This window comes from Cyclopterus lumpus, chromosome 22 (genome assembly GCF_009769545.1).
Source record: "Cyclopterus lumpus isolate fCycLum1 chromosome 22, fCycLum1.pri, whole genome shotgun sequence".
NCBI classification, from domain to species: domain Eukaryota; kingdom Metazoa; phylum Chordata; class Actinopteri; order Perciformes; family Cyclopteridae; genus Cyclopterus; species Cyclopterus lumpus.
In genome coordinates this window covers 2,538,490-2,555,236 of record NC_046987.1, presented here as the reverse complement: position 1 = coordinate 2,555,236, position 16,747 = coordinate 2,538,490, and the positions used below count along the sequence as shown (strand labels likewise).

The 16,747-nt window shown below is 43.0% G+C and overlaps 1 protein-coding gene and 1 long non-coding RNA gene across 2 annotated transcripts in view; both read left to right on the top strand.

The window, feature by feature from the left end:
- The window catches only part of LOC117751297, an 830,737-nt gene that overhangs the window by 124,893 nt on the left and 689,097 nt on the right, over nucleotides 1–16,747 (top strand). The window lies entirely within an intron of this gene.
- clmn (calmin) overlaps nucleotides 1–16,747 on the top strand; it is a 50,203-nt gene that overhangs the window by 584 nt on the left and 32,872 nt on the right. The window lies entirely within an intron of this gene.

The window sequence follows — 16,747 nt, the reverse complement described above, 5'->3', positions numbered from 1 at the left end:
AAGGGCTCTCTCTGCCCCCGGGCTGTTTAAATACTATCGAATTTTAATATATATAAGTGAACTAGGAAGCTCCACTAAGCTCACTCAGATTATCAAATAGAAAGAAAAACAAAACCATCCTGACGCGTTCAAGTGAAAACACCAACAAACAGAAACAACCCCGAGATGCTAGAAGAAGAAAGAGACTCAACGTACAAACTAAACAGAAACAGAAATCCTAAAACACGTCACCAAGATTAAAAAAAAACACAAAATAATGGACCACAACAAAAACCAAGGGCTGCTAAACTAATATCTATAACTCTCTCTATAATAAAGACTTGATGTTTAGCAGTAGGCTGTTGCGTTTACTGTCTCCAGTGTACAGAAACCCAGGAACTCCTGTCTTCTCTAGCATGAGCAGCAGACCTCAGTGGACTGATAGGAAATCAGCCAGATGGGCAACACTTTTGATGATGGATCTTGTAAGACCAGGTTTCTGGGGTTTGGGACAGAAGGAGCAGCCTGAGCAGATTGTGGACTGCTGTCTATCACACATGCAGGACCTCTCAGCTCCTCTGGAGACATGGAGGACCTCACATCTCCTCTGGAGACATGGAGGACCTCTCAGCTCCTCAGCTCCTCTGGAGACATGCAGGACCTCTCAGCTCCTCTGGAGATATGCAGGACCTCTCAGCTCCTCTGGAGACATGCAGGACCTCTCAGCTCCTCTGGAGACATGCAGGACCTCACATCTCCTCTGGAGACATGGAGGACCTCTCAGCCCCTCTGGAGACATGGAGGACCTCCCAGCTCCTCTGGAGACATGCAGGACCTCACATCTCCTCTGGAGACATGGAGGACCTCTCAGCTCCTCTGGAGACATGGAGGACCTCTCAGCTCTTCACAGCTCCTCCTTGAGACATGGATGAGCTCTCAGCTCCTCTGGAGACATGGAGGACCTCACAGCTCCTCTGGAGACATGGAGTACCTCTCAGCTCTTCACAGCTCCTCTTGAGACATGGATGAGCTCTCAGCTCCTCTTGAGACATGGATGAGCTCTTAGCTCCTCTGGAGACATGGAGGACCTCTCAGCTCCTCTGGAGACATGCAGGACCTCACATCTCCTCTGGAGACATGGAGGACCTCTCAGCCCCTCTGGAGACATGGAGGACCTCCCAGCTCCTCTGGAGACATGCAGGACCTCACATCTCCTCTGGAGACATGGAGGACCTCTCAGCTCCTCTGGAGACATGGAGGACCTCACAGCTCCTCTGGAGACATGGAGGACCTCTCAGCTCTTCACAGCTCCTCCTTGAGACATGGATGAGCTCTCAGCTCCTCTGGAGACATGGAGGACCTCACAGCTCCTCTGGAGACATGGAGTACCTCTCAGCTCTTCACAGCTCCTCTTGAGACATGGATGAGCTCTCAGCTCCTCTTGAGACATGGATGAGCTCTTAGCTCCTCTGGAGACATGGAGGACCTCTCAGCTCCTCTGGAGACATGGAGGATCTCTCAGCTCCTCTGGAGACATGGAGGACCTCTCAGCTCCTCCGGAGATATGCAGGACCTCTCAGCTCCTCTGGAGACATGCAGGACCTCTCAGCTCCTCTGGAGACATGCAGGACCTCTCAGCTCCTCTGGAGACATGCAGGACCTCACAGCTCCTCTGGAGACAAGCATCAGATTGTGCTCCACCGCTGGAAATATCTAGTGTGATGTCACATTGTCTTTTGCCAGTTATGTACACAAACACATGAACCCAGGAAGGTGAGTGACCTCACTGGAGCTCAGCAGGGTGTGTGTTGTGTTTATATGTAATCAGTGATTAAAATGTTCTAAGCCTTGAACCACATCTTTGTTTAAGAAAAAAATACATATCAAGCTATACCTTATATTAAATATGTGGAATGGGTATGTTGTCAGTTGAAAGTATTAATAATTGATCAGTTTATTTAGAAATACAGTACATTAGTGTTAATGCCATAAAGTCCCCAGCACGGCAGTATAATTCCAAACCTTTTGGAACAGAAGTGTTGTTGAACCACACTGGAAAACATTTCAAATGATACATATATTAAAACCCATTTGAGGTCCACGACTTGGCCTGCTGTTAGAACTGGAGAACACTGAGTGCTGCAGGTCTGCCAAACAGCAGCTTTACACAGATTAGAGGAGCAGACTCACAATAATTGCTCTTTAAAGTGGAAGTAATTGATTTAATGAGTGTGGAGAATGAAAGCTTTGTAAAGCTATAACCCAGTTTATCCCAAAAGCCCAGAGAGGCAAGCACTATATACATCCTGACCATCACTTCATAATACGTACAAGTCAGACTAGTGTGACAGCATGTTTTAAATACGGTTAGCATCGATACGACGTTACAAAGTTCATATGGCTCACACATTAGTGTTAGCAGTTGCGTAATTCCACAAGCGATCCATTTTCTTGAAGTCATTGGGGAAGTTTTATTACGCTTTTTCTTTTAACATGTTGCACAATGTTAACCATGTCCTGGATGTGAGGTTAGACCATAGCTTTAGTCTCATTTTCAATCCCCAAACCTTTGACGGAAGGTCCGCGTGGTGCTTCTCACCAGTACTGGACTGGCTTTGTCTCGGTCCCCTCATAGTCTTGGTCTTGACTAGGTCTCGATACACTCTGGTCTTGGTCATGACTTGGTCTTGGTTGAGGTGGTCTTCTCCAACACTGCTTCTCAGGATGGTGGAGGTGATGAAGCGTTTCTTCATCCTAATGGGTTTGAAACGTGATAGAAGATGGAGGAAGTGGGCCAAAGGTGAGCGGTGTGTCTTTTTCCACCTGGTGAGCAACTGTTGCCCTGGGAACAGAACAACTGTGCAACGCAATCTTGGCTTAGAACACAAAGAAGATAACAATGGATTTTGCTTGTAATAACAAAGGATATTTGTTATAGTTCACAACAATTCAGTAAAAAAGACAGAGGTTGGTTTTCTGTTCAGGTCCAGTATTTGATTTGTTGGAATTGAGAGGGATTACTAAACCAGAGGTTCTTAACCTTTTTTACTAAATGAACTTCATACTGTATTGAAGAAGACTTGAAACTAGAGATTGAGACCATAAACTCATGTTTACAATGTTTACTGAGGGAATAAATCAAGAGAGAAGTAGAGTTATTTTATATAGACTTCTATACAACCAGAGCAGTCACCCCCTGGTGGTCAGTAAAGAGAATGCAGCTTTAACACATGAAGCATAGACTTCTATACAACCAGAGGAGTCACCCCCTGGTGGTCAGTAGAGAGAAAGCAGCTTTAACACATGAAGCATAGACTTCTATACAACCAGAGGAGTCGCCCCCTGGTGGTCAGTAGAGAGAATGCAGCTTTAACACATGAAGCATAGACTTCAATACAACCAGAGGAGTCAGGAAGAATAACGTTTCAAGACATTTCTGCATCGGCGTCACTCGACAGAACCAGAGGTTGCCTTCTGGTTGTGATTTTAATGTGGTGAAATTAGGCGTTTTAGTTTTTATTCTTGGGAATTCCAGGTCAAACACACAGACTTCTGTTGTTGTCCCGTGTGAAACTAAGTCAACGTTGACTTATTTTACTTTTCACTCCTAATTTGACTTTCCTGGCTTCGTAATGTAACTCACGTAGTTAACAAAAAGCATGCTGAGGTTCACTGCATTGTGCACAACACTCACGGACGAGCCTGATGAGAGTCTGTGACCCTCTGCAGGAGCAGCTAGCGCTTCTCAACAACGGCCCGGAGGCTGTTGCATAACACATGATGAAAGGGAGAGCTGGTGCCTCTGCATTGGAGTGCTGGAGTCTCTGAACATCATCACACTTCACACACACACACACACACACACACACACACACACACACACACACACACACACACACACACACACCTCAATGGGAGAACAGCTAAAGTCCCAGTGAAAATGAGAAATACACTTCCCAAGTTCTGATCCTGCGTCTCTGTTAATTGTTCATTCATCTCTTGTTGTATGTCAAATATATGTCATTGCAATCTGTATCAGAGTATTTATACATCAAACCCTTGGATGAGTCATCCTTTGCTCAGGGGCTTTTATAAAGAAACAGTCATCCAATCAAATGAGAGGGTGACTTGCTCGCCACGCCGCTCTATCAAACCCCGTTGGTGGATCGCTGTAGTGACCAGAGCAATATGGAGGAAGACGGGAAGAGATGTGTTTTTATCACCAGAACAATGTGGCTGAGTTCGCATTCTCTTCAGAACAACAAGAATCGAGAAAGTACAATTTCTTCAATAAAGTTAAACTACAAAGTGCTATCAGTATAAGCCATTTAAGTGCTGCTAAAGTGACGGAGCTACAAGCCGATTGGCAGAAGCCGAGCGAAGTGAACGAGCTGGGGTGTGAGGTTAGACCATGTCCTGGATCTGAGGTTAGACCATGTCCTGGATGTGAGGTTAGACCATGTCCTGGATGTGAGGTTAGACCATGTCCTGGATGTAGACCGGACCCGATCTGTTTGCAGCACGGTAGCAAGTACCAATGTTTTGAAGCGGATGCGGGCGGCCACCGGTAACCAGTGAAGGTCGCGGAGGAGCGGAGTAGTGTGGGTAAATTTCGGGAGGTTGAAGACCAGTCGAGCTGCTGCATTCTGGATGAGCTGCAGCGGTCGAATGGCATTAGCAGGTAGACCTGCCAGGAGGGAGTTACAGTAGTGTAGCCGTGAGATGACCAGAGCCTGGACCAGGACCTGTGCTGCCTTCTGAGTGAGAAGGGGTCGTATTCTCCTGATGTTGCAGGAGCGTGTAGTTGCGGTGATGTTGGCAGTCAGGGAGAGTTGACTGTCACTAAACTCTTATGCCCGCCCACTTTTTAGTGGTCCAATCAAATACAACGGACTTGGTTTAAATCCCTCTTGTGAAATGGGTATGGGTCTAGCTTTCACTGGGACTTTACTGTCGAGGTGCTGTGTTCTGCCAACTTGTAGAGCAGTGATATCGTAGAATAATGCTGGATTCTGTTTGGCCGGAGAATTTTGAACTATTTGCATATAGGCATGGCGCTAATGATGTCATTAGGGTTGCTTCGGCTTGAGCTTGCAGGCAGTTTTAACAGAAGGCCTTGCATTTCAAATAGGTGGTTTTCGAGTTGGAACGATCCAACAACTGGTGTGCCACTTTGTATTCCACCTTTTATTTTAAATATGAAGAACATCAGTAAGAAAAGAAAGAAAATGAATCTTCATAAAAGACCACAAGGAGGAGGAACTGACTGAAGTAGAACAGGACAAACAGGAAAGCGTACACGATGTGACTGTCGGCAAAGAAAAGGGTGAGAAAGCCAGCTGTTTGCTTGTGGTAACAGACTGCTGGTGTCCTGTCCTGTACTGACCCTTTACTTCCAATGCCTCCAGTGAACATAGTGTTCTATCCAAAGTGCATATTAGGCCCTATTGGTCCCCATCTGCCCTCCAGTCGGGCTCTGCTGTGGAGTGAACCGTAAGCCTTTCTGCTTTTCTCACGGTTTCCTTACTTTTAGACTTCTAGACCTCTGTGGAAACATGAGGGAAACCAGTTGGGAACCTCCCTAGTTCAGATAAGGTAGACCCCTCCTCCTACTCACCATGTGCACCAGCTCTGGCTCCTCCCCCTGCGATGCCACAGGGTCGCTGCGGTTCCTGGAGAGGTTTAAAAACAGAACAAGCGCATTTACCAAGATGTTGGGGAAGAAATCCTTTCAGTGCACTGCACTGCATTCAGCTATGGGGGATCGATTTAACACAGGGATTAGGCTCCAGTATTTTCAGAGGGAATGGTGCAAGTTAGAAATATATTATATGATGTAACGAAGCCTCAGAGACTGGAGTTAATACCAGACATGTTAGCGAGGACAGTAATTAGCTGGACGGATAATAACAGAATTGGCTTGATGTCATAAGAGCTCCTCGCCATTGGAAACTAAACCCCTTCCCTATAACAAGATACTGGCGATACTGAATTGTATTCCTCGCACTGTCATTTCAAACACGTTTGTTGAATAGATATATAGACACTCACCTTGATAAACTTGGATTACTTTGATACTCAAGAAAACGTACAAACCTCAGGAGGAGGCTGGTTTTTCTGAACGCTTTCTCTGCAGATTCAGGGATCCACTTCTTTTTGTGATGGACGTCAGAGATGCTGAATCCAAAAATATGGGGCGTGTGTTTATATCCGACTGGGCTGTGACTCTATGAAGACGCTGTGGCAATATACCTGTGTCTCAATCTCCCATCGCATGCGATTGTTTTTGTGTGTGTGTGTGTGTGTGAAGGTGTGTGTCTTGGAGACTGTCCATGTGTACATGTCCGGTCCTCCGCAGTAGAGAATCATATCTGCATCTCCTTTCAGAGGCGGAAACGTTAGCGATGGGTTCCTCATGAACTGCCGCGCTGAGCGCCTGATGCTGTCATGGAGAATCAAGACAAAGAGGCATCTTCTAACTCTATAATCACTGAACAACCTAATGATTCATGAAGCTGTCGGCCCCATTGTGTTTGGTCTCAACTAAACACACCCAGCGCCTACAACTGAAGCTAGGGCCTATGAACACAGTCTATGATGTTTTCCAAACCCAATTTATGATTATATTTTATTAACAAAAAAACTATTTAAATAGATTTAGATTTTATTTGACAAAAAAAACAACAGTCAAAACCTAACTTTTTTTAAATAAATAAAATATGCCATTCTCTCTACTGTTCATCAGGGGGCAACTCCCCTGGTTGTATAGAAGTCTATGCTTCATGTGTTAAAGCTGCATTCTCTCTCCTGACCACCAGGGGGCGACTCCTCTGGTTGTATAGAAGTCTATATAAATGACTCTACTTCTCTCTTGATTTATTCCCTCAGTAAACATTGTAAACATGAGTTTCTAGTCTCAATCTCTAGTTTCAAGTCTTCTTCAATACTTTGCCAGAGCTGGATACAATGTCTCTGCGTCACTACTCCTCAGTCCAAATATGATCACTTCTGTTCACTGGTTCCAAAATATCCCCTAAAATCCAAAATGCTGACCTCAAGGCTTTAATACGTCCACAAACCGAGTGACGTCACAATGACTACGTTCCCATCTTATATACAGTCTATGACATTTATCGCAAGTTAAAGTGAATATTTATTTTAATTTTTAAACAATCATGAACTAATGAATTTTAATAAATTGCTCAAATTGATTCATCGCCCAACTCTATCTTAAGCCCAACCAGTGGCGCTAGATGATGTCCTGGCGCTAAGAGACCGCAGCACTAACCACTAGTTAAAGAAGGAATGTGTGCAGGTGTTATTAAAGGATTAGTTGCTACACATCTAAACAAACATGTAGTACATTCTGCACATTGAACAATTCACAGGATTCTATGCAAAGCGCTGCAGCAGACCTTCTGTTTTAGTTCCTCAGTGCCCATGGAGCCTTCATTTGCTTAGACAAAGTAGCTGTGGTTCATCTCTGCTGATGTTTGGGTGTCTCTCTCAGCCTCTGACACTGCTCCCTTTAAGGCTCACGAGCAGAGATTGCTCCACAGGTTGAGGTCAAAGCAACAGAAGAGCTCAGTGGACTAATTTATTGACAGGGTGTGGTTGGGGAAACTCTTAGTAAGAAGTCAATTGTGCTTTTATGACGACACATTTCACCAGTTTCTGTTTCTTGTTATACCTGCTTCAGTATAGTTTTATCAAGATTTATTCTCTTATTTTTTTCTGTGTGTTATTTTCTTCTAACCACTATAGATCCATTTATTCTCAAAGAGCGATTCACACATCCGTTCATCTGTATTAGATAAGATAAGATAAGATAAGATAATCCTACAGACAATGTTAATAACCGATAATGACATTCTCATCACTTTGTGTTCACTGCTAACTGTTTGCATGCTAACATGCTGGTAGACATTATGGTAGAAATCAGCGCGTTAACATTTGTCATTGTGAGTATGTTAACATTGTCTGTGTGAGTATGTTCACATTGTCATTGTGAGTATGTTGACATTGTCATTGTGAGTATGTTAACATTGTCATTGTGAGTATGTTAACATTGTCATTGTGAGTATGTTAACATTGTCATTGTGAGTATGTTGACATTGTCATTGTGAGTATGTTGACATTGTCTGTGTGAGTATGTTGACATTGTCATTGTGAGTATGTTAACATTGTCTGTGTGAGTATGTTGACATTGTCATTGTGAGTATGTTAACATTGTCAGTGTGAGTATGTTGACATTGTCAGTGTGCGTGAGTATGTTAGTGTTGTCTATGAGTATGTTAGCGTTGTCAGTGTGAGTATGTTAGCGTTGTCAGTGTGAGTATGTTAGTGTTGTCTATGTGAGTATGTTAGTGTTGTCTATGTGAGTATGTTAGCGTTGTCAGTGTGAGTATGTTAGCGTTGTCTATGTGAGTATGTTAGCGTTGTCAGTGTGAGTATGTTAGCGTTGTCTATGTGAGTATGTTAGCGTTGTCTATGTGAGTATGTTAGCGTTGTCAGTGTGAGTATGTTAGCGTTGTCTATGTGAGTATGTTAGCGTTGTCTATGTGAGTATGTTAGCGTTGTCTATGTGAGTATGTTAGCGTTGTCTATGTGAGTATGTTAGAGTTGTCAGTGTGAGTATGTTAGCGTTGTCTATGTGAGTATGTTAGCGTTGTCTATGTGAGTATGTTAGCATTGTCAGTGTGAGTATGTTAGCGTTGTCAGTGTGAGTATGTTAGCGTTGTCTATGTGAGTATGTTAGCGTTGTCAGTGTGAGTATGTTAGCGTTGTCTATGTGAGTATGTTAGCGTTGTCTATGTGAGTATGTTAGCGTTGTCAGTGTGAGTATGTTAGCGTTGTCAGCGTTGTCAGTGTGAGTATGTTAGCGTTGTCAGTGTGAGTATGTTAGCGTTGTCTATGTGAGTATGTTAGCGTTGTCAGTGTGAGTATGTTAGTGTTGTCTATGTGAGTATGTTAGTGTTGTCTATGTGAGTATGTTAGCGTTGTCAGTGTGAGTATGTTAGCGTTGTCTATGTGAGTATGTTAGCGTTGTCAGTGTGAGTATGTTAGCGTTGTCTATGTGAGTATGTTAGCGTTGTCTATGTGAGTATGTTAGCGTTGTCAGTGTGAGTATGTTAGCGTTGTCTATGTGAGTATGTTAGCGTTGTCTATGTGAGTATGTTAGCGTTGTCTATGTGAGTATGTTAGCGTTGTCTATGTGAGTATGTTAGAGTTGTCAGTGTGAGTATGTTAGCGTTGTCTATGTGAGTATGTTAGCGTTGTCTATGTGAGTATGTTAGCATTGTCAGTGTGAGTATGTTAGCGTTGTCAGTGTGAGTATGTTAGCGTTGTCTATGTGAGTATGTTAGCGTTGTCAGTGTGAGTATGTTAGCGTTGTCTATGTGAGTATGTTAGCGTTGTCTATGTGAGTATGTTAGCGTTGTCAGTGTGAGTATGTTAGCGTTGTCAGCGTTGTCAGTGTGAGTATGTTAGCGTTGTCAGTGTGAGTATGTTAGCGTTGTCAGTGTGAGTATGTTAGCGTTGTCAGTGTGAGTATGTTAGCGTTGTCTATGTGAGTATGTTAGCGTTGTCAGTGTGAGTATGTTAGCGTTGTCTATGTGAGTATGTTAGTGTTGTCTATGTGAGTATGTTAGCGTTGTCAGTGTGAGTATGTTAGCGTTGTCAGTGTGAGTATGTTAGCGTTGTCAGTGTGAGTATGTTAGCGTTGTCTATGTGAGTATGTTAGCGTTGTCTATGTGAGTATGTTAGTGTTGTCTATGTGAGTATGTTAGTGTTGTCTATGTGAGTATGTTAGCGTTATCATTGTGTGTGAGTATGTTAGCGTTGTCTATGTGAGTATGTTAGCGTTGTCAGTGTGAGTATGTTAGCGTTGTCTATGTGAGTATGTTAGTGTTGTCTATGTGAGTATGTTAGCGTTGTCAGTGTGAGTATGTTAGCGTTGTCAGTGTGAGTATGTTAGCGTTGTCTATGTGAGTATATTAGCGTTGTCTATGTGAGTATGTTAGTGTTGTCTATGTGAGTATGTTAGTGTTGTCTATGTGAGTATGTTAGCGTTATCATTGTGTGTGAGTATGTTAGCGTTGTCAGTGTGAGTATGTTAGCGTTGTCTATGTGAGTATGTTAGCGTTGTCAGTGTGAGTATGTTAGTGTTGTCTATGTGAGTATGTTAGTGTTGTCTATGTGAGTATGTTAGCGTTGTCAGTGTGAGTATGTTAGCGTTGTCAGTGTGAGTATGTTAGCATTGTCAGTGTGAGTATGTTAGCGTTGTCAGTGTGAGTATGTTAGCGTTGTCAGTGTGAGTATGTTAGCGTTGTCAGTGTGAGTATGTTAGCGTTGTCTATGTGAGTATGTTAGCGTTGTCAGTGTGAGTATGTTAGTGTTGTCTATGTGAGTATGTTAGTGTTGTCTATGTGAGTATGTTAGCGTTGTCAGTGTGAGTATGTTAGCGTTGTCAGTGTGAGTATGTTAGCGTTGTCAGTGTGAGTATGTTAGCGTTGTCTATGTGAGTATGTTAGCATTGTCAGTGTGAGTATGTTAGCATTGTCAGTGTGAGTATGTTAGTGTTGTCTATGTGAGTATGTTAGCGTTGTCTATGTGAGTATGTTAGCGTTGTCAGTGTGAGTATGTTAGTGTTGTCTATGTGAGTATGTTAGTGTTGTCTATGTGAGTATGTTAGCGTTGTCAGTGTGAGTATGTTAGCGTTGTCAGTGTGAGTATGTTAGCGTTGTCAGTGTGAGTATGTTAGCGTTGTCAGTGTGAGTATGTTAGCGTTGTCTATGTGAGTATGTTAGCGTTGTCAGTGTGAGTATGTTAGTGTTGTCTATGTGAGTATGTTAGTGTTGTCTATGTGAGTATGTTAGCGTTGTCAGTGTGAGTATGTTAGCGTTGTCAGTGTGAGTATGTTAGCGTTGTCAGTGTGAGTATGTTAGCGTTGTCTATGTGAGTATGTTAGCATTGTCAGTGTGAGTATGTTAGCATTGTCAGTGTGAGTATGTTAGTGTTGTCTATGTGAGTATGTTAGTGTTGTCTATGTGAGTATGTTAGCGTTATCATTGTGTGTGAGTATGTTAGCGTTGTCAGTGTGAGTATGTTAGCGTTGTCTATGTGAGTATGTTAGTGTTGTCTATGTGAGTATGTTAGCGTTGTAAACAACCTGTTCTCACTCCCAACTTGTCAGAACGCTCCGGGGTACCCATTAGGGCTTTCCACTAACTCCAGGGTAAACCCAAACATGTTAGTATTAGAAGCTCAGCGCAATTGACGTAGTGTAATGAGCGTAAAACTGGAAGGGGAGGCTGGACATTCAGCGCTGTTTGTGTCCCATCTGAAACCCATTCAGCATTTACTTATTTTACTGTCAATTTGTTATTCCGAGCGTGATTCCGGTCTTTTACACCAGTTATGGAACTTAACAAACACGCTTTTATGAACCCAAGTCAGGATCTTATCATAAAACCTAGCCAAGTAGTTTGGTTGCCTAAATCTAACCAAGTAAACCTAACAACTAAGTAAACCTATGTTGGAAGTTTATTTTGAAAAGGCACTATGCATGTAACAAGTAGAAACTGACACACTGTCCCCGACGCGACCAAAACGGACACTAGGAGGGGAGCTAAAGTGTCCGATTTTGAAGAGTTGGAACACTGACCAAGCAAATGTATTTGAATAGTTGAGAGTGAGTCTGTGTTAAAGCTGTCAGCTTTGTAGTCTGACTTGAATGTGCTCCGGCTCACTCAAGCTTCTTGAAGTGGATTTTGAAACACAGGGTTAAATGATTGGAAAGCCATAGTCTCCATAGTAGCTCTATCTCAAACTCTATCGTATGTTTTGGAATACATTATACAGATTGTGTAACATCCCTCCTCTTAGCAGAAACTGAAGAGTGAGGTGTGCAGTGAGTCTCAGTGTAGGTGTGTTGAAGTGTGGGCTGACAGGCCACATGATGAACACACAGACGATGAGTAAGCACCTGGTTTCTTTGGAAGAGGCGATGAAAGATCACTGGAGGGGATAATGCTGCCGAGATATGTTGAAGGTATCCTTATCACAAAGTCTCTCCTCACAACACACCGTCCCTTCATGGCTTTCCTCATTCCTGCAGCGATTAGAACGGTTGAATGAGTGATTTTATTGTGCTCACTGACACATCCCTGAGCAGAATCTTTCATTTGGTTGTTGAGAGGAAAATGGAGTCAGAGGACCGTTCCGTCTTCTACAGGTACGCTGCCTCTAAAATAATGGGAATCAGGGAGCAGATCTGTCTGTTTACAGAACTCTGACAAAAAAAATCTGACACAGTGCCTGTATTTGATTCATGTCATAGTGAGTAACTGAATTCAGAGGGCAGAGACCGTGTATGAAACATACTCCTCATGATCAACATGACTGGACTGACAGGAATATTCATGCTGTTAATCCTACTATTGGCTCATGTAAGTAGTTAGCAAACACAGGTTACCAATTGCCAGGTAGCAAACATGCAGTCCACCTCAAAGCTCTTAATGGTTAACACTGGATGTTACAGGCTGTAAGTACATATAGCAATACGAGCCAAGATACCACACAGAATTTAAAATATAAACATACTTTTTTAAATGAACAGAATGTGAAGAGGTTACAGTGTTAAAGTCAAGCGGTAACATCCGGTTCTGAAAATTGAAGCCAATGCTTCGTGTCTTAAAACTTGCATTCTCTCTAATGTCCATCAGAGGGCGACTCCTCTGGTTGTATAGAAGTCTATGAGAAAATGACTCTGGAATAAATTAGTCATGCTGCTGGTTTTAGTTGCCACAGACTTAACAGCGGCCTGAGGTTCGCTCGATGTCGGACGCTGAAGAAAACTCACACTGTGCACGGCACGGATATTCTAAAATCTTTACTGTGAACTACAGGAATGTGTCGGCCAGTTCCATTTTGTATTTACTAGTCAATACTTCACATTTTAAAACCTGCATTCTCTTTACTGACCACCAGGGGGCGACTCCTCTGGTTGTATAGAAGTCTATGCTTCATGTGTTAAATCTGCATTCTCTCTACTGACCACCAGGGGGCGACTCCTCTGTTTGTATAGAAGTCTACGAGAAAAAACTTGACTTCTCTCGATTTATTCCCTCAGTAAACATGAGTTTATGGTCTCAATCTCTAGTTTCCAGTCTTCCTCAATACAGCATGATGTTCATTAAATGATGGGCCATTTAGAGTCAAACAGACCATAAAGCAGGGTATGCCTTAGGGCGGGGCCAACTATGATTGGCAGTTCACTACCACAGCTGTATACAGGGTCTCTACGTGACTCAGTCCAAATATGGTCACTTTTGTTCACTGGTTGCTCGACTCTGGTCATCTCTAATCATGGTGGTCAAAAAGTTTTCATATAGGACAATATTTTGTTCACTATATGTCCAGCCCCAATTACAATACGTTGATTACTCAATTGCTCTGCAATTGTCTAGTTTGATAATTAATTGTTTCATTGTGTAATTTTTCAGGCCAAAATATCAAATGCTCTCTGATTCAACTTACCGGTATTATTTTTTGTCACACCTGAGAGTTAAAGCTTAAGGTTTAAAATGTTAGTCAGACAACACAAGCAGGGTGAAGACATAATGTAACCGTGTTCTGAATTTTCTTTTACATTTTTCTTTCACAAAAAAAAAAAAATGTTTAATACAAATTGTGCGTTTTGTAGCACTGTTACCAACCATCAGGACTTAATGTGGGCAAACCGCTTCATTGTGTTGCCGGCCAACAGTGTAACTGAATTCCTCATGCAGAGAGCAGCTTGAACTCCCACAGTCTTTATTTTTGGATGTGCTCAGAAACCAGCCTAAAAAGTGCTCCTTTCATAAAGCCGAGCATTTCACCCTCTAAAAATACCTCGTCCCTTTTTAAAAGGTCAGTGGTTATGTTGTGAGATAACCGTTGGTGATGTAAGCCGCGGTTAGCTCACTCTTTGTCTCCAGCCTGTGCTCGGGCTGGAAGGCTGCTTTTTATGAGATGCAGGTGGTTCGACTGCTGGCGCGAGGACACATATTCAAGAGGGGCACGAGGCTTATGGCGGCGTGGGGGCGGAGCTTTTGTCTCAACAACATAGAGTAAGCTGGATGTGCTCCTCCAGGAGACTTTGAGGCAGCAAACATTTTTAATTTCCTGGATTCTGGTGAATTTTGACACTCCAATTGATGGCAGAAATGTCATTTTGATGTACAAAATGAAGACTCTCAGACATTCTGTATTGCTTTCATAAATGTATATATGTATTTACTCTCCTGTTGATTAACTTATCTCTTCTGAGTCATCATTCACTATTCCCTCCTCTTCTGTGTCTTTTGGAAGCAACTCTTTAAATGAACATGTGGCTGCATTCACCTCAATGCTACATGAATTAATTTCATGTATGTATAAAAACCTGGACTTTAATAAATAACTCATGTGTTTCAGCAAGATGTTTTCTTTTGCTCATGTTCAAAACGTTCTGCACTTTCAAAACATGTCTGTGTTCTCTGAGATTATGATCATGAAATATTAATTTGATGAGAAGTCATATTTCACAAAATGTCACACAATTTAACAACTAGTCGTAATTTAACGAGAATAAAGGTGGAACCTTGCATGGTAGCCCCTCCCATCAGTGTGTGAATGGGTGAATGATGTCATGTAGTGTTAAGAGCTGTGAGTGGTAGGAAGACTAGAAACGATCTATACAGCTACAGTCCATTTAGCATCCAGATAAAAGAGAATACGGTCATAATTATTTGAAAAGCAGTCGACCCGTCCCACAGTCTGCTCTGATTTATGTTATTGCTCATCTGGGTTTGGTCGTATCACCTTCACACCGCCTGACAGGCACAGAACCCTGTGTGGGAACCTCTGAATGAGACAGTTCAGAGAAGGGACTGTACACTGTTCTTCATCATCAGAGGAGGAGGAGGAGGAGGAGGAGGAGGCTCTCATATTCACACAGTGCTGTTTCTGCTTCATCTGAAAATCAGTTTTATATAACCATTCAGGCAGCACTGTCAAATTAGATGGAGCAAAAGAGTCCAGGGTTTTATCATATGCATGTTTACAATGTGATGTTTATTACAGAGGCAGAGCCCTCAGAGGGTTAACAGTGTTGTCAGAGAGCCATGTGCCTCACCAGGCAGTGTCTCTAAGTGACGCTGCTCTCAGGCTGACCTCTGCAGAAATACACCCACCCACCAGGGATTGCTTTTCATTTTTCCACCGGTTCAACTTGAGCTGCAGATTTTTCACCCCCACCCCCACCCCCGCAGTCAGAAAAGCTTTTTTCTCTCTTTTTAGATGGAGAGCTGCAGTTTAAAAGTGCTCCGTTTGACCCTTTAAGCTCCCGGTAAAAAAGGGGTTTATTTATTTGTCCCGGTTCCCTATCCTCAGGTGTTGTGTGAGCTTATCAGGTAAATCGTAGCCGTGGCTGGTGTAATCTGCTGGAATGTGGAGGACGCGTGATGCTGGATGACAGTCCATGGCGTATCGTGTGGAGCTCTCAGTGCAGTGAAACAGTTCAGACAGGATCTCTGAAACCCGCCTTCACTGTGTGTTGTAGTCACTTTAAACAAACGGCAACACATTCATCATCCCTCACACATCGATGTAGAGTCCATCACATCGTCCCGGGTACAGGAAACTCGTGTTAAGGGAAGGAGGGAGGAGCTGAAGAGAGACCAGCAAAGGGACCTTCACTGACTGCTGGCTGGGACTCCAGTCTAACAAGTGTGCTGCTACGTGTTCTGAGCGTGTGGAGTTCAGTGTTCCCCCTAACATCACCACTCCTAACTTATTGCTCTCGCTACCAGTCTTAGCTGCTCTGATTCAACAACGTTGGGCTGATAAAAGGTGCGTGCCGGCTGAAATGCCACATGGTGTTCCGCTGGCAGCAGAAACAGTCTGCTAGCCGCGAGGCTAAACCATGCCGTGTAAAATGAGGCTTTTTGCTCTAGGAATAATCGTACATTTATTTTTTCCTGATTGGGCAGATTAACGCCCCCTCAAGTCGGTACAGTAAAAGGGAAACGGCATGTTCAAACTATTTTAGCAGCTGTTACTTTGGTGCACAATCTCATGATCTGTGAATTTTGGCATTAAATCATAACATTTTCATGTTCCCCACTTTGGAATCGGACGTCCACATCTTTTAGCTGCGGCCGTTTATGCACTGACTGTCGTTGTAGGATGAATAGAAGCACACTTTCTCCAGCAGCATCACCTGACCTGTGCAACAATGGAGAAGTCCTGAAACCTTTTCTAAAGCTACACTGTATATAATCAGTGATAATCTGATTGGGTTTCAGTACACCCACTCTGAGAGATGGCTCTGATGTAACCAAAGCTCTTATCTCATATTGAACTCTTTGATTTGTTGGGTGAATGGCATCCCATGGTTTAGTCAACCTCTTGTTGCTGCTTATCCTCTCAGGGAAGAGCTTCTGTGTGCGAAGAGGCACTTAGTTTGCAGGTCTTAATTTGAAGTGTTTATCGCCCTGTTCAAGGTTTATAGTTGCCAGCAAACCCTCCAATATTGACATGTTTTTATTATTTTCAGAAACAAAAGGCAGTCCCATTTAGTTTCAGAGCAGACAGAGTGTGTTCCAGGGGCAATGACACAAGGACAAGCACCTCTGGCCATTGACTGAGCAGGCTGCACTGCCTCATGTTGTATTTAGTTTCCTTGTGTTGTCGTAGAATGGCTTTGTGTATGCTGCATTATGTTGCATTGCTTTAAAGTTGTTGC